This window comes from Lutra lutra, chromosome 4 (assembly GCF_902655055.1).
Source record: "Lutra lutra chromosome 4, mLutLut1.2, whole genome shotgun sequence".
In the NCBI taxonomy this organism is placed as follows: Eukaryota; Metazoa; Chordata; class Mammalia; order Carnivora; family Mustelidae; genus Lutra; species Lutra lutra.
Window position 1 is genome coordinate 126,055,150 of NC_062281.1, and position 18,266 is coordinate 126,073,415.

The window sequence follows — 18,266 nt, forward strand, 5'->3', positions numbered from 1 at the left end:
TAACAAATCAATCTGGGGACAAGTGGAGAGTTGGAAACCAAAGTGTGAGAACTTAATAAAATTCATCTGGCATTCTTGTCAGAAAGAAACCTTACGAAAAAGAGAAATACGAGAGCAAAAACATTCAGCAGACCAGACAACAATCTAAAGCACTAAGAATGGGATGCCTGGAAAGTGATCAGGCCATTGTCTACTGTTCTGGGTGTTCGTGGGCGGCACGGTGGAGTGGGGCAGGTCATGTGGAGGGATAGTTTTGTTTTGAAATCTTCACCTCGGTGGAGATGAAAGGAAAAGGGAACGGCAGTGGTCGGTTTTTCTGCAAACCCAGTAACACTTTGTAAGTGGCTCAGGACTGTCATTTCAAGCTGGATGACTGCTGGCCCAAATCCAGAGGGACTGGCTAGAAGTGAATCATCTTTGGAAATGCAGCACGATGGCAGAGAGTCAGTCAGCTAGCGGGGGGAGCCTTGTTTAGCCAAGTGGATCGCCAACTTTTAGAAGTCAGAAAGCAGAGCTGGTGGTCTGGTCTCTGCCTTTTGCCAGGCTAGGGGAGGGAAGATGGCCCCAAGGCCTTACTCCAGCTCCTTGTCTCTGTGGAGTACTCCCTCACAACCCCAGCCCACAGGGAGGACTCTGAAGTCTCTTGGGTCTTGAAATCCATCCTAAACCTATTATGCAGTTAATTACAAACAGCCTTAAATTGATCTTGTAAATAAAATAAGGCCACGAATAAGAGAGTTATTAGTACAATTTCCAGTAAGACCTTGTTTATCCATCGTGCCACCCCTGGAAAGATGGTCCTGGCCAGAACACAGAATTAATAAAAGTGTTGCCATTAAGGAGAAGTGACTCAGCCCATCACCTCATCTGTTACAGCATACAGGCTCTGACAAGAAACATTCTCATCTCCATCCAGAAATTGTTGCGGTTATTGAAGTCATCCAGATGGTATGAATTGCCACAGAAGCCTTTATAAATTGGTCCATTACTCTCCAGATTTGAATATACACATCAGGAGAAGCTGTGGGACCTAAACTTTTCTTGTGCTATGTGAAACACTGGTTTCTAAGGCACACATATGAGTAAATAGGGAGTGGGTTATTAATACATGTACTAAAGTCAGAGGCTATTTATTTCAGCAGAATGAAAATATTTTAAAATTACAGGAAGTCATGCTTGTAAAGATTTGTGTATAACAGAAGCTAATGAAATGTAAAGCAGATGTTCCTTCCCTCCTATCTCGCTCCCTCCCAATCTCACAATTACTAGTTTGGTCAGCAACCCTTCCGTGCGGGCACGGAGGGGCTGGGGCTGTGGAGACAAGCACACCCAAAGTCCCTGTCTTCATGGGGCTTCCATTCTTGTGGGAGGAGACAGACCACAAATAAGGAAACAAGTTGACAAATAGAATCAAGCCTGGAAAGATTACCTTACATATGGAAGTGGGGTCTGAATGATGAAAAAGAATCAGAGTTTAAACCTTTGTGGGAAGAGCCTCCCAGGTGGACTGAATGGTAGGTTCAAAGGGGCCAGAGGACCGAGAAGGGGACCACTGCATCTCTGGAACTTTGTGTGCCAGAGTGAGATTTCCAAAAGGGGGATGGGGGCCAGATCATGTGTGTACGATTGGGAAGGGAGTTTAATTTCATGCTAAGTACAATGAGAGGTCATTGAAGGTTTTTATTGGGGGTGGGGGGAATAAACGATCTGATTTTCATTTTTGAAAGACTCTGATGTAGTAGGGGCAAGAAGTCTGAAGACAGTTTGGAAGAGATTCATTCATACACATACATACACACACAAACATATATATATGTATATATGTTTTATAAATATTTTAAAAATATATTTATGTATATATATACATATATACACACATACTTTTTCTGCAACGTTACTGGTGTACATTTTTAGAACTCTTCCTCTTTGAAATTATGTTCAGAGTCAGTTTATTGTCTTAGAAAATCAAACACATCTTGTTTTTTGACCTTTCTCTATCTATCCAAATGTAGTAACTTCATTGGAAAAACACACGTTTGGCACTTTAACATGGCTCCAGAATGTGTTCATTAGATTTGGCTCAGGATAACTTTTGGATTGTTCCAAAATCAGATTGATTCTTAAAGAAAGAATTCGTTTCAACAAATTCAGTGCCTACTGATGTGATACCTTTTGAGCAGCATCAATGGACTAGGTCATATATACAGCCCGCCAGGGTGATTACTTTGAAATGAAAAACCATTCATTTGAAGTTATGTTTCTTCATTTACCAGATAAGTACTGAGCACCAACCACTAAGTACCAGGTACTGTTTTGGGCACTGGGGATACATCAGTGAACAAGCATGTGAGCAGTCTGGAGGAGATAGGCAGAGACAGGATAGGTTAACTCAGCCACTCAGTGGTGTCTGGGTTCTGGGTTGCTTTTCCTGTATTTTTCTTTCTTTTCTCTTACTATTGTGGAATGTACCACAACAGCTCCAAACATGTTTTGCTCACTGGAGGATAGCCAAAGCAAGAGGTGAAGAAAAGACTTTTAGGTTCTCAGGGATGAAACTCTTCCCCCAAAGTCTAATATCGTCCCACTTCATATTATATACTCCCCAGAATTAAGTCATATGCTCAGCTTCTAAACTGGTGGTCAGGGGGCACCTGGGTGGCTCAGTGGGTGAAGCTTCTGCCTTCAGCTCAGGTGATCATGATCTCAGGGTTCTGGGATTGAGCCCCGCATCAGGCTCTCTGCTCAGCAGGGAGCCTGTTTTCCCCCTCTCTCTCTGCCTGCCTCTCTGCCTACTTGTGATTTCTCTCTCTGTGTGTCTAATAAAATCTTAAAAAAAAAAAAAGAATAAACAAACTGGTGGTCAGCAAACAGGGACAGGGCATCAAGACAGGTTTAGACCAGTGGTTCTCAAAGTATAATCTTAGGAACCCTGAGGCAGGGGACATTACCAACTCCCTTTCAGGGAGAGTGCAGTCAAATCAATTTTAATTATAAGGCTAAAATGTTATTTGTCCTTTTTACTGCCATTCCCTTATGAGTGTAGAGGCCTGAAATAGTACAACAGACTGAATTCAGTGGATATAAAAATCAAACGACCTTCCATTAGACCAGACATTAAAGAAATCTACAAATTTTTAAAATCATGATGCTCTTCACTGTATTGGAGGAAACTAGTTATTTTCCATAAAAATGTGCCATTTATATTAAGATGTAATTTTTATTTTTTTAAGTAAACATCTTAAATTAAAAAAATTTCTAATAGTGTAAATATCAATAGATGTAACCCATATAAACAAAAGCTTCTTGATGCCCTCAATCATTTTTAGGAAAGGAAAGGGTTTCCTGAAACCAAAAAATTGAAAACTGCTATTTTATTCAGACAGATCAGATACATCCTTGGGGGTGGGGGCGGGTCGGAACTTTCCAGAGCTCACCTCAGCCTTACCCAAACGTTCTCAGAATCCAGCTCTGTTAGTGGTTAGGTCACAAAAGTGTGTGCCAGGCGCTACTTACTGAATTGATTGATCTCAACTCTTCTACAGAAGAGTGAGCACTCCCTTTTTCATTGTGCGGGGGGGAGGGAGGATGGTCAAAATGAAGCCTTGTTATGTCAAGAAAAAATTGTGAGGTGACATTAAGCTGTTTCCTAAGATGGGAAGAGGTGTGGAATTTTGCAGGCGGACAGTGGACATTTCAAAACCCCTTTTGGGAGCAGGAGTAACTCCCTTCCGCCCCCATCAGTATCCTAGGTTAGTGGGTTAGGTAATCACTGGTAATGATTGGTTTCCTCTTCCCCATTAGCCCTGGGCTCATAGCGTTCGTTAGGAAGATGGACCCTAACAGGCTCTTTGGGCGTCCTTCACCTATGCTTACCAGCATGTAGCCAGCCTCCTGATGGCTTAGGCCAAAAGCAAAGAGGATTTCGTTGTGCTCGGAAGTTGTCACCACAGCGCGCTCATTTTCTTGTCTCAGTCTTTCATCCAGGATTGGGGGTCAGTGCGTGGACACTGGGGGCAGGGGAGGTGGGAGCACTACTCCGTCCCTTGTTCCTCAGTGTTCATATTTCTTGTTTTTGTCTCATACTATTTAGGTTTCAAAGTGCTCTCAGGAGCCTCCTTAAAATACCAAACCTGTTTTCTCCCCTCTTGAGTAAATTCACTGGCTTCACGAAAAACAAAATCCATCAGAGCACATCTTTGTGTTTATAACTCAACTCGTATGCCTGCGATTTCACCATCTGATGCCCTTCTTTTCTCTGGCCACTTTTCCTCCCTGGAGAATTTTAGGCTGACATGGAATAGGGGAGGAGCGGATCTGACCCTGGCTACCGGTGCCGCACAGGCATTCATTCTCTCTGCACATATTTTGCCGAGTGGGTGTGGGACATTTCTGCATCAACTTGTAGTTCACGAGGGCCATCTGTTAGTATTCTCGCTCTCTTCTGCCCAGGTCCGTTTCTTTGCCCTAATTTTACATCTAACTTAACCTGGGTTGGGTTGTTTGCAACCACAATCCCCGACGCCTGACGCTCCCTTCCCCTGGGCCTGACCTAATTCTGGGTGCCGGCTGTTGTTTGGTTTATTTCTCCACTTTTGCCAGCGCACGTGGGTCTTCTGGGAGCCTCACTTTTACTTCTCGGGTGGGTGCTGGGGTTCACTGAGGCTCGGAATACGCGCCTTAAAGCGACTACGACTCGCTTCCCCCACGGAGCCCAGGGGCCCCAGCTCTGCCCGCGTAAGGAGGGGGCGGGGAGCAGGACCCGGCCGGGTGAATCACAGGGCGTAACAGGTGCCGCAGCCGCAGCTGCGCCCGCATCTCGCTCCGGCTCTGGGGATAAGGTTTTCTTTTTCTCTAGGTTTTTTTGGAAGGGGGGAGGAGACTCCGGGGGCCAATGCAGGCCGCGGTTGTTCATCGCCTAGCAACTGGCGGAGCCAATGGGAGGCGGCTGGGCCTGCGGCGCCGGCGGCGCGGGGGCGGGGTGGGAACCTTGCGAACCTGCCCAGGCAGGGGGTGGCCGCGAGGGGCGGAGCGAAGCCGGGCCGGGGGCGGGGAAGGCGGGAGCCCGAGGCGGAGGCGGGGCCGCAGGCGCGGGGCGCTGCGTGCCGCCGCGCCTGTGCGGGCCCTCGGGGCTGCGCGAGCGGGTCTAGGACGGCGAGCGGTGCGTCCCTGCCGCTCTCGGGGGCCGTGACGGTGAGCGCTCCCCCCGCGACGGGGATTGTGACGCGCCCGCCCGAAGAGGGGCGGGGGCGCCGGCGAAGTCTGGGTCGGGCGCCGGCGGGGAGCCGGAGGGCGGGCGCGGAGGTGAGCGCCGGCACCTGGCTCGGCGCCGCGCTTCTCGGCGAGAGGCTCGGCGCGGCCGTTGGGGCCGTTGGAGGAGGCGGGCGAGCCTTGACCCCGGCAGTGCCTGGAGGAGGAGGTGGGAGGTAGGTGCCAGCTCGGGTCTGCTCCCGCAGGCGGTTGCCACACTGCGCCCGCGGGAGGGCTCTGGATCGGGGAGCCCAAAACCTTCTCTGGGATGGAGAGAGGGTGGCGCCTGGTGTGGGATGACGAGCGACGCGGGGACGTGGGGGAGGAGGGGGTGGCCAGTTTAGGGCTGCGGTGTGTCGCTCGCGGAGGCTGCGGAGTTTGCCGGCTTCGGGATTTGTTGGGGCGAGCCGCAAGAGGCAGTCCTTAGAATGAGTTACTGAGTGGCCCGTGGCCGCTGCAGGGGAAGAGATCTAGTTAAAAGTCAAGGGGAAGAGCTTACATCATCTGAACGGCAGGCAAGTGTGAAAATATTTTGGTATAGAATTTTATAGTCAAGAACGGTAAACCGAATTGTGAGCTCTCTGCCCGCTTTTGAGCCTATTCTGGTCGCCGTTTTGCAAGTCACTTGGGCCCAGGAAATGGAATCAGCTAAATAATTTGTGCTTAGCACATGTAATGGGGGGATCTTTAGATTGTTACCTCATTCTAAGGTCCATAGTTGTGATTGCCAAAATGTCATCTTGCAACGCCGATGCAGTTCTTGTTGAATCGTTGAGAATTGAGATCTCCCTCTGGGGGTGGGGAGAGTCGTGGGGAGAGGATTAGAAGAGGCAGTCCTCCAAGAGTGGATCAGAAGTGTAAGTGGAAGCTACCTGCAGTTTGAGATTGTTGGGCTTCCTGACAACACAGATTAGAGTCTGTCTCTGGAGTTGGTTGTGAATGATGGATGCCTTGGAACATTGCGTGGCTTGGGAGAAAATTCTGGTAGCCTTGATCCAGAACTGAAAGGTAGGTGTGATTTGACACATTTAAAAGACTGAATAAAATTTAAACAGGAGGAGCGATCTGGAGAGAAACAAAAATGTCGTTAGAGTTAAACTTTAAGTCAAGCTGTCTTGCAATTTAGAAGAAGTTAGAGGTAGATTTAAGAACTTGGATTCAGTCCGCAAAAGTTAATCCATCAAAACTCTTCTCCCAGAGCTATCATAACACGGAGACCTGGGGAGCTTAGGTTGTTCATTCACACTAAACAAGTAAAAGCTAATGACCAATCTGACCCTCTGTTGTGCTTGCTGTCAGTGAAAGTTCCTCAAACAAAATGGTTCTTTGAAAAGAGGATTAGCAGCGGGTGGTTAAAATGAAGGCTCTTTGGGGGAGGTGGGGCCTCTTCAGCTAAGTCATTTTATCCCTTCCTTCCCTTCTCTTTCCCCATCTGTGCCATGAAGATAAAAAAGCCCCAGGATTAAGTAACATGGGTGCAGCAGCTTGAAGATAACTGCAGAGACTGTTATTGTAAGATGAAATGTGAAGAACTCCTCATAACACATCGTGCCTTGTGACAAGACTTGTTAAAGCACATTCCCTTCCAGACATGCTGAGGCGCTATATGAGAAACTACAGTGTTCCCTGTTCAGATGATTTGTCAAAAGCCTGAAGGCCACCACAAAGATGATATTCTTGAGTTCTCAAAAAACCTGACCTAGTTGCTCTTTGGCAAAGCTGGATATGACACGGGTTTCATTAAAGTAGACATTTGAGTCTTCTGGGTAGTATGCACCTACAGATTAAAAGGTTGAAAGATACCCAGAGTTGTGTGATTTTAATTGATTTCCCATCCTTCAATTGGAGACATTCCAAAGTGTTTTAAGTGATGGGGGGGGGGTGTATCTTTTACAGTAGTTGTGAATATGTCTTATTGGTTTGACTGTTTGCTCAGAACACCAAGGATTTTGATTCTCTGAGGGCTTTTTTCGTGTCTTTGGTGATGGTGATTATGATTTGCTGGTAATGAATTCACAAGTTAATGAGATGAGCTAGAATAGAGAAGTGCACCATTCATTATTGCTACTGGAAAACAACCTGAAATCTTTACTTTTGGTAGTGGGTCAACAGTATACATGGTACCAGCAGAAGTACTGAATCATGCTTTAATAAACGCTTTCAGAGCTGCTTCTTGCCAGGCCTGAAGAGGGAAAACATGAGTGTTGCCTTGAGGAGTTTGTTTTTAGGAAATTAACAGTGCTGTATGGGGGAGAGAGCAAAAATAGAAAATGAAAATTGCAAATATGACAAGGCTTTAGGAAGGGAAATTTCAGCTGTGTCTTGACAGAAGAGAAGGAGTTCACCTGGTGAGTGCATGGTGTTGGGTTCTGCCGAATACACGAGTACATGGTTGAGGAAGTACTGGTGGATCGATCCTTGGAGGCAGATGCGGGGTGTGAGTGATAAGGTGAGAGAACAGGACTATGACCTTTGACCAGTAGGTGCTAGGGAACCTTTACATGATAAATGATCCAGGGAAGGTACATTTGATTTTTAGAAGGGTATTTGCACCAAAATTGGTGATTTGAATGATCTGAAAATGTTCTGAACACAGTCTAAGTAGCATCTAGGAGACATCCGTCCTACTCAGCAATTAAATACTTGAAAGGTATTTCATTGAAGCCCACAGAAACTTGAGGAAGGCAGAAATGATTATTCATACAACCAAGTTTTATTGAGTATGTTTTACTTTTAAGATTGGGGGAATAGGGATACAAAAATAAAAAAGATACGGCTCCATTTTCAAGCAGCTTGCAATGTGTTAAGAGCTAATAAAAATTATAATGCAGTACAGAATCTTAGTGTCCTAAGGGCCATGGGGAAAAAAAGATTCCAGCAGTGTAGGATTCTGAGATGAGAGAAGCCACAAACTCTCTTTCAAGAGAGTTTAAGTAGAAATTAAACTACAGCCAGTTAGCCAGTAATATTTACAGTTCTCATCTGTTAACTCTTGCTTCCCACATTGCCCTCCCTCCCTCTAACTGCTCAATCAGACTTTGGTTTTGACTATCATACTATTAGCTACCCAGTCTTAGGTTACCCTTGGAGCTTATTTTCTCTGTGCCTTAGTTTCATTTGTAAATTAGGAATAATAATATCTACGTCTTAGGGTTGTGATTAAATAAGAAAATATGTTAATATCCAGAATGGTGCCTGGAAAAATAAATTTATCAGGTATTTAATATTATTTATATTTGATATAAAAATGCTATAATTGAATAGGAACTAACTCAAGGACAGATTTTTTTCTTTGAGTTGCTAGTGAATACATGAGCATCTAATAAAACTTTTCTACACTTATAGAAGTTTGTTTTCACATTCTGTGAAATAAAGCTTCGTGAGCAAATGATTTATTGTCTCCTTATTTGCTGATCACTTTTCTTAAATCTGATTTTCATTTCTACTGCTCAGCTTTGTCATTAAGTCACTAATTGCCAGATCCACCGTATTTTTCTATTTAGATCTTGCTCTTTCATGGCATTTGCTGCTGTTCAGCACCCCATCCTCTTTTAAAAAATTTTTTCCCGTGGCTTTCCTAAAACCCACCCCAGTTTTTATCTCTTGTATCTAGGTCCCTTTGACTCACCTGCTACATGTTGATGTTCTTTGGGGTTCTTTCTGCTGCCTCTTTTTACTTTTTCTTTTCTTTCTTTTTTTTTTTTTTTTTTTTTTTTTTGCCACTTTTTTCTGTATGGATTCACCTACCCACTACATGTTGATGACTCTGTAATTCTGCCCTGACGTCTTTTGATCTCCAAGCCCTAGAGTTTTATCTCCATTTAAATCTCTTATGAGAACGTCTCTAAACCCAGTAAGTTCTACACTGAGCTCATTATCATCACATACTTAACCAAACCCGATTTTATTAAACTTACTCCTCTGTTCTCTTTATCTAAGTGACTTTGTTCTCTGTCTACTACCAAAGACTGACTTTTACATGAGAGAATAAATGCCTCCCTTTTGTATACGTGCTGCCGAAGCGAGCACAAGCCTCCCTTTTGTATACTTGTCATCATGTTTGTCAGTCCAACTAATGAAGTATTTACCTGACCTTCACAATTCTCATTGTCATGGCTAAGACTATCAGCCAGGCCCTGACCATTAATTGCCTAGTTAGGTATAATATTTTTGTGCCAGGGCTGCTGAAAATGGAACCTTAATGTTTTGGAAACATCAGGTTGGGAGGAGATTGCTGGAAGTGTATTACTCTAAAGAAATCATAGCACTATAGGTGAATTTAAAATCAGGTATAGAATTTAACAAGTGGCCAGTAGCTACTTACAATCCAAGATGGGTACCAGGCATTGCATCTGCTCTTTATCTGAGGGTTAGACTATGTTATGAGGATCCCAGTCTTGAGTTTGTTGGTCCTTTGCCAGTAGATTATTTGCTTGTCTGTACTTTCCTATCTACAGGTTGTCATCTTCAACATTAATCTTTTATTCTGTATTCAAGTTCTAGAAATATCCTTGCACGTAAGATCTAAAATATAAACTCAAGAAGACATCCTAGAAATCGTCAATAAATGCAACCCATCATCAGCTGTGTTATTTTATAATGAAGAGTTGGGCCCAGAGAATTTATATCATTTACTTGGGATACTTGGTGAGAATCAAGAGGACGACAGGATCTGTGAGGCTTTGGAATCATAAATAGCTAGTTTTGGGGTGCCTGGGTGGCTCAGTGGGTTAAAGCCTCTGCCTTTGGCTCAGGTCATGATCTCAGGGTCCTGGGATCGAGCCCTGCATCGGGCTCCCAGCTCCATGGGGAGTCTGCTTCCTCCTCCTCTCTCTCTCTCTGCCTGCTTCTCTGCCTACTTGTGATCTGTCTGTCAAATAAATAAATAAAATCTTTAAAAAAAAAATAAAAAAAAATAGCTAGTTTTTATTCTTAGCTTCCATATTATTAAAAGCTAGGTTTTTATTTCCGCCCCCATGTTTATAAGTAGACAAGTTACTTAATCTCTCTGAGTCTGATTCTTCCATCAATAAAATGGTGCTCTATGTCCTCCTTTCTGGGGCCATTGTAAGGATGGCATAGCTGATGACCCACATCAACTGAAAGTTGAGTGCTGCCCCGTCCCCAGTTTCTTGTAATTAACTAGTGCAGGAGTTTCAAGTCTTCCCTCCTTGTCCATGGATCCCATGTAGGTCTGAATGGCTCCATAGGTGCTCTGAAACTATAGCCGAAACTGCTTGTTCTTGTACTTTTAAGATGGGAGAGTCACTGGCTTGGGATCCTGTGACCCCAAACAGGTTAGCCCCTGCCTTGGCGGTTGTCAGGCTGAGGACCCAGAGCTCTTAGTGTGTCATAGCCAGGACTGGGTAAAATTTAGAAGCGTTTGACATATTTGAGGAACAGTGTATATATATATTTTTTTTTTTTAATTTATTTTTTATTTTTTAAAAGATTATGAGACAGAGTGCACACACACTTGCATTCGTGCATGCACACCTGAATGGGGGTTTAGGGGTAGAGGAAGAGGGAGAAGCAGATTCCCTGCCAAGCAGGGAGCCCGATGTGGGGCTCAGTCCTGGGACCCTGAGATCATGACCTGAGCCAAAGGCAGCTGCTTAGCTGACTGAACCACCCTGGTGGTCCTTTATTTTTTATTTTATTTTTTAAATGTAGGCTCCACTTGGAGCCCAGTGCAGGGCTTGAACTCATGACCCTGAGATCAGACCTGAGTTGAGATCAAGAATCAGATGCTAAAAAAAAAAAAAAAAAAGAATCAGATGCTTAACCAACTGAGGCACCCAGGCACCCCTATATTTAAAAAAGAAAGAAAGAAAGAAAGAAAGAAAGGACTTTCAGGTACAAAGAATTAGTTATATGGCTTGGCTTAGGACATATTTTCGTAACTGATCTGTTTACTTAGTCTTAATACTAAGTACTACCTACCATAAGTAGGACCTTGACAGTAATCTCTATATGACCATTCGGGCCCATCCAGCCCTTTGCCCTACTTGTCTCACCTGAGGCAACTGTTTACTGAATTTTTTTTTTTTAAGATTGATTGATTTATTTGATTTATTTATTTTATTTAAGATTGATTTATTTATTTGAGAGAGAGGAGAGAGAGAGAGGCAGAGTGTGAGTTGGGGAAGGAGCAGAAGCAGAGGGACAAGCAGACTCTGCTGAGCCCAGAGCTGGATGCAAGGCTTGTTTGTATGTTGCTGAGATCAAAACCTGAGCCAAAATCAAGAGTCAATCACTCAACTTCTTAAGCCACCCAGGCACCCCGTTTACTGAATCTTACAGTCATCATTCCCTTGGTATCTTTTAAAACATAGCTTTACTGCATCTCTGAGTTTTCCAGACACATTCACGATTAACGCCTATGTCACATGCCCTATCTTCTGAGGCATTTTTTCACTTACAATAATGCTGAAATTCATCCACTTAGTATTTGCTGACAGTCCTCTAGATTGTGTGTCACTGCAGTTTCTGATTGTGGCATGAGATTCCATTTTGCATATGTGCCACAGTTTACTTATCCTCCTGTGGAGGGGTGTTCGCGTTGCTTCCGAGGTCATGCTCTTGTGCTCCTTGGCTCCTGTTCCTGCCTCTTGGCACATAGATGCAAGAGTCTCTCTGGGATTTTTAGCTAGACGTGGACTTGCTGGGTTGTAGAGTGTGTGAATAGGATATATCAATCTCACCTGCTGAATTTGTTTTTCATATGTTCTCCCACCCACTGAGGTTTAGTAAGCCTTAGCCAGACACTCTCTAGAAGTATTATGTTCAACCTCCACCGAGTATTCTGGAACACTTTTGCATTATTCCTGAAATCCATTCTGCAGCACCCTTAAGAATTCTTTTGGCATTCCATATTCTAAACTGCTTAAGTAGAATTCTAACTTCTTCTGAAGCACATTCTATAGAGTAGAACCATGATCTCAAGTTTGATGCATCAGAATCCCATGGAGGTTCTGTTAGAACACTGATTTGTAGGTTCCACTCCCAGAGGTTCTGAATCTTTAGACCTAGAGTGGGACTTGAGAATTTGCATTTTTTTTAAAAGATGTTGTTTGAGAGAGACATTTTATTTGAGATCATGACCCGAGTTGAAGTCAGAAGCTTGACTGACTGAGCCACCCAGGTGCCTGGAGAATTTGCATTTTTAAAAATTTCTAGGTGCTATACTGATGCCACTAGTCCTGGGACCACAATTTGAGAACTGTAACCGATGACTAAATTTGAGCTGAGTTCTTAAAAAAGCTACTACAGATACATGATTACAGTATTACAAATTCATGAATTATGGTAGGTTTTGTTGTTGTTGTTATTGTTATTCCGGTTGTCTTTAATACATTTAGGAATAAAATATCAATGAATGGTAACTTTTTTTACTTGATTTTTTTTTAAGATTTTATTTATTTATTGACAGAGATCACAAGTAGGCAGAGAGGCAGGCAAAAAGAGAGGGTGAAGCAGGCTCCCTGCTGAGCAGAGAGCCCGATATGGGGCTCGATCCCAGGACCCTGAGATCATGACCTGAGCCAAAGGCAGAGGTTTAACCCACTGAGCCACCCAGGCGCCCTTTTTACTTGATCTTAATGGCTACTTTCAACATTACAAAGTAAAATAGATGTTAAAACAGTGCTTCTTTTTTGTTCTTAATCCTCTTGTAAGAATATGATGCTTTCTTACATATATATTGGAAGAATTTGAAAGTGGTGGACCATCTCTAAACTGTCATGCTCTTGATTGATATACAAGGCCACCTTGCTGCTTCCCTAGCACCAGTCAAGACTGAATTGAACACCATTCCAAGGTGCAGCGTGGCTTAAGTGTGGATTCTTGTCTATCACAGTATTAAAGGAGTATACCTCACACTAAAACTAATACGTCATTGAACTTAGTGGACATTTGTTCAGCGAATGTTTTACTGGATCCTACCATGGGTCATTTATGATAGTTCATGGCAAAACAGAATACAAACAGTATGATACCAGGCCTGTTGACCAGGAGCTCAGTTTAGTTGGTGGTAGAGAAGTTTCAGTACAGGGAGATCTACCTGGAAGCACAAATAGAAGGGAATGGCAGTTCGGGGGAAAGCCTGGCAATTTGACGTCTCTATTCACTAGATTTTTCAAAAATAATTTTTTTGAATTGCTATAATATCTAATGTTTTGTCTGCTCTTATGTAGTTCACATCCCTGTCACTCATTTGGAATAAGGATGATTTGATTGTAATTTCATCTCAAGCTGACTTGGTAGAAAAGTGAGTACCTGTGTGTGTGTTCAGTTTGAAAAGCAGCTCACGTACTATATATTCCCTCAACTCCTACAATAAAGACAGTAGGGTGTAATAGTTAAATGTGTTGGAATCTTGGCTTTGTCACATTCTAGCTGTGTGACCTCAGGCAAGAAAGCTCTCTGGTTCTCAGTTTTGTCCTCTGTAATGGGGTGGATAACTCTTTGGGCTATTGTGAGAGTAAATGAGTTAATACACGTAAAATGCTTTAAATTGTTCCTTGTAAATGGTTTATGCTTAATAAATTGTTATTAGGATTTGGTAGTATCTAGTTTGTTGAACAAATGGTTGTGAAGACCAGGTGTGCACATTGTTATAACAATGTAAAGAAGACATTTAGGTATGAATAGCTCTACTCAATTCCATATGAAGTCCCATGAAAATGTAAAAAACATAGATAATAGGCAAAAATTCCCTAACGATCATCTAGTTCAACCTCCTTATTTTACAGATGTGGAAACTGAAAACGAGAGAAATGGTGAGCAGCTCAGGGTTGCTCAGGAATGCTAGAAGTGGCCCTGGGAACCTTAGCCCCTGACACCTGGACTCATGCTCTTTCCCCATCCTCTGCGTCTTCTCTGATGTGACAGTGCCGTGAAAGACAAACAAAAAACGACAACTAACAAATCATTTGGGGAGCCACAACCAAAACAGATGAAAAGATTAGCAAGAGAAGTCAGTGTACAAAGAAATCTCAGGTGGTGTGGCATAACTCTAGGTACACACCTCTGTGACTTCATCAGCTGCTCTCTTGAAGGAGAGAAATACACCTATCAGTTGCTTGAGTCATGGAAGGTTGGCAGAGTAAGAACATTATTTTTTGAAAAGAATCTCAATAGTTATAAATCAAAGTCAGTCTCTCCCCTCTTTTCTCCTACCAAGTTTAGGTTAAAATTAAACCAGAGGAACAGTTCCCCTTTGCCATGTCTGCCAGTATTCTTTCTATCTTTCCTCTTCACAGCCATTGGGGTTCGGGGTGGGGAGGTGGGGCGAGTCTTCCCTGATGGGCTAGATCCCCACAGATTATGCTCTGACAAAGCAGGGCCTCAGTGTGAAGACTTGTATGCATGAATATGTGGGAATGGTGCTGGAAGTGTTAATTCATTGGTGGAAAGAATTTATCATTTGTCCAAGTTATTTCCACTAAAGGGTAAGGGTGCTACCATCTGGGACTGAGGTAGGAGTATTTCCACACACAGTATCTCATTAATTCTGCATGAATCCACTGCCTCTAAGAATTTTACAAAATAATCCACGCCCCTAAAACACTCCAGCTATATCAAAATGTACTATTGAAGAAGTGAATGTAGGTTAGGTCCACCCCTCCCTATACCCAGCCATCTCATGCCACAGGATTGTCATATCAGTAACAGTTTGTAACTTTTCTAGACCTTTCTCCTAAATTTAGGTAGTATTTAGATAGTTTGATTTTCAAGGAAAATGGTGATCATATAATTCTTATTATCCATAACTTGTTTTTTTTCTTTCTATACATGCAGATCTGCCTTAATAATCCCAAAGTAGCCCATCTTTTGGCTCTACTATCCATATTGGCTTTTGACTTCTTGTGGGTGACATTTAGATTGTCTCCAGTTCCTTGCCATTATGATTTGCTTGCTTATTTGTATGATGGAATATGTAGTAATAGATGCCCAAAAGTATAATTGTTTAGTGGAAAGGTTTACAGATTGCAAATTTTTGTAGACTACTAGATTGCCATCTAAAACTACCAATTCCTGACCTCTGCTAAACATTACTGACCACTGTTCTGTTGCCCTTTAATAATTGGGTATCTTAGTAGCTCTAGGACATTCGTATGCTTTCTAACCAATTTTTGCCCAACAGAGCTGCAGATTGATTGATTAATCTGGAAATAAATATTTCATACTTTTTGTTAGTTATGCCATTCTACTGTTAATTTTGGTGGTTGAGAGTGATGCTATTCACACCCATTGCAGCTGCTTATCACTGTAATTGCCTTTTAAAAACATGGGTGTTTTTCCCCCTCATTTTAAGATAAGCACATTCACTTATAGAAAATTTGGGAGACACAAAAAAGTAAGGATTACCCATGGTTATCTGTGTGTTTGGGTTAGTATATAAAGAGATAAAGTTCTTTTTTTTTCAACAGGTTGGTTTTGTTTTCTGTTTTTTTCTGTTCTTATATAAAGTTCTATGTTTATAGAGCAGAATTTATACCTATATGTATATACTTCTATAATTTGGGGTTTTTTTAATGACCAAATAAGGTCATGTTAGATAATCATTCTGTGACTTTTTAAATTAACAAATATCGTGAAATCTTTCCAAGTTACTAAACTATCTAGTAATAGCTAACATTTATTGAGCACTTGCCATGTACCCAAGACCCTGTGTTAAGCCCTGTGGATGCATAAACCTATTTAATAACGTTATCAAATAAATTTTAAAACTCAATGTGTTACTTAGCCATATGATAATCCTTTGAGACTAAAGACTGTTTTTACTCTCCTTTTGCAAATGAGGAAAATGAAGGCCAGAAATCGTTCAGGGCCACTTCATTTGTGGGTGGTGGAACTGGGGTTTGAAACCAGGTGGTCTGACTTTTAACCATGTGCTTTTAACTGTGATAGCATACTGGTTCTCATACTGCAGCAACGGTGGGTTCCAGTGTGTGTGTTGGAAGCTTAAAATAGAGCTCCCAAAGCTACGAAGAGGGTGGCTTTCTTTTTTTTTTTTTTTTTTTTTTTTTATTATTTATTTGACAGAGATCACAAGTAGGCTGAGAGGCAGGCAGAGAGAGAGAGGAGGAAGCAGGCTCCCCGCTGAGCAGAGAGCCCGATGGGGGGCTCGATCCCAGGACCCTGGGATTATGACCTGAGCTGAAGGCAGAGGCTTTAACCCACTGAGCCACCCAGGTGCCCCGAGGGTGGCTTTCTAATGGCAGATTCTGGCCTGGAGCTTCAGCGGGATTGTATGCCACAACCCAAAAGGGTGCACACGCAGTATTTCCCATAATTTGTATCTTCATGCCATCTCGAGCAGTCCTGGCCCAGCTGGAGGTACCGGTTAGGGAATGGTGGCCTTAAGAATCCGGGGGGAGGAGTACTGCTTCCTGGGCCTCTCATTCACGGAAGCAGCAGCAGCAGCAGCAGCAGCGTGTGCTGGTGAAGAGGATGGGCCCTCGAGTCTGGGGAGGAGGCGGCTAGCCTCTCTGTGCCTTGATTTTCTTAACTGTGAAAAGGAGGTAATGTAGGATTGTTGTGAGGATTGGCTTTATACACGTAGAGCTTGAGAACAGCGTCTGGCACGTGTTTGTTCCATCAGTTCCCTCTCGGCCAGGTCTATGGTGCTTAGTTTTCACCTGTGACCTCGTTACATCCCCACAGCCACCCTCCAGAGAAGATGGTGTCATCCCATTTTCCAGGTGAGGATATCTGGTCACGCTGTGAGCCCAGCTCCGTGCACGCTGTACTCCTGGGTGTCAGTCCCTGGAGCCACAGACTCAGCCAAGAGGGGCAGGTGGTGAAGGGAACACCCGAGTTTTGAGTTTCAGCCATGCAAATATTTATTCAATTTTAAGTTATGAGGAATTTGTTTCTGTGGGAAAGTACACTATTAAATTCTGCCACTCCAGTGAATTCATTTGGATTTTAAATTTGTAAAAGGTGCATTTTCTCAGAAGTTGAATTAGTGTGTTTCTACACTGATGTGCACACCTGAATGGTTTTGTGTAAGGCAACAGCAGTATATTTAATGGAATTAAAATCTGTATTCTCCTTTGAACAGACATATAGATGGTGGTATTAATTTTTAAATCACATATTTGCTTTTTGAGAGTAATAACATCTATTTAAAATATGCTGATAACTATTTTTAATTTTTATGACAGCATTTGTAAGATAGGAACACTACTTAAAGATTTTGTTTTAATGATTTTATTTTCTTAGCCTAATAATTTGGTAACTCTCACTTTGTGAGATTTTACCTAAACGTTTAATAGGTAACAAGTCCTGTACAATATTTAGAAACCTAGATGGTATACTATTACTGCTTTCCTGTATAATGAAAATCTTTTATTTCCTAACACTTGATTGAAATTTTAGACTTCTGAAGTCTAAAATAGGCAGTTGCTCCTTCTCAAGTTTGAATATCAAATGAACTTGAAAAGAATACTTAAAATATTATACTGTGTGAAGGAAATCTTATAATCAAGACACTGCTTATGTTTCTGCTGGGCTCTCTCTCAGTTGGTAGATGTGTTAGAGATTTGGAAGATGAAGAGAGTAATACTTTCCTTTTAAGGACTCACATCTTCTGCCTCTTTTCCATTGCTGTTTTCCTTTATCTGCTGGTGCTTGCTGGAGTGCACATTTTGATTTGCTTGAGTTATTGAGTCTTGCTCTGTTAAGATTAGTGGAGGGAATACAGGAGTGTGAAATGTGCAGTACATGAGAGTCTAGGAGCGATGAAACAAATTAGTAGAGAAGCAAGAGAACCTGTGTGGAGGGAATGATGGTGGTGGTTGTTCTGGGCTTGGAAGAAGTGTTAGATCTGGGTTAGGAGAAAGAGGAAAGCATAGGCTGGAAGTGGGTGGGCCATATGTGGGACGCAGTTCATTTTATAAACATTTACTGAGCACCTGCTTTGTTTCAGACACTGTTTCAACAAAGATCCCTACCCTGTAGGAAAGCCCATAACTTCTTGTAGAATTTCATAAACCAGTGAGGGAGGCATC

At 42.6% G+C, this 18,266-nt stretch overlaps 1 protein-coding gene across 9 annotated transcripts in view; it reads left to right on the forward strand.

Annotated features, from left to right (window-relative positions):
- The first annotated feature begins 5,062 nt into the window (after positions 1-5,062).
- SSX2IP (SSX family member 2 interacting protein) overlaps positions 5,063-18,266 on the forward strand; it is a 43,269-nt gene continuing 30,065 nt past the window's right edge. For 7 of the 9 annotated variants that reach the window (XM_047727129.1, XM_047727132.1, XM_047727134.1 and 4 more), the window contains exon 1: positions 5,292-5,423. The gene's annotated coding sequence lies outside the window, so the exon portion shown is untranslated. Of the gene's footprint in view, positions 5,191-5,291; positions 5,424-13,495; positions 13,517-18,266 lie in introns of those variants that run through there. The other 2 variants (XM_047727130.1, XM_047727131.1) reach the window with 2 other exon arrangements.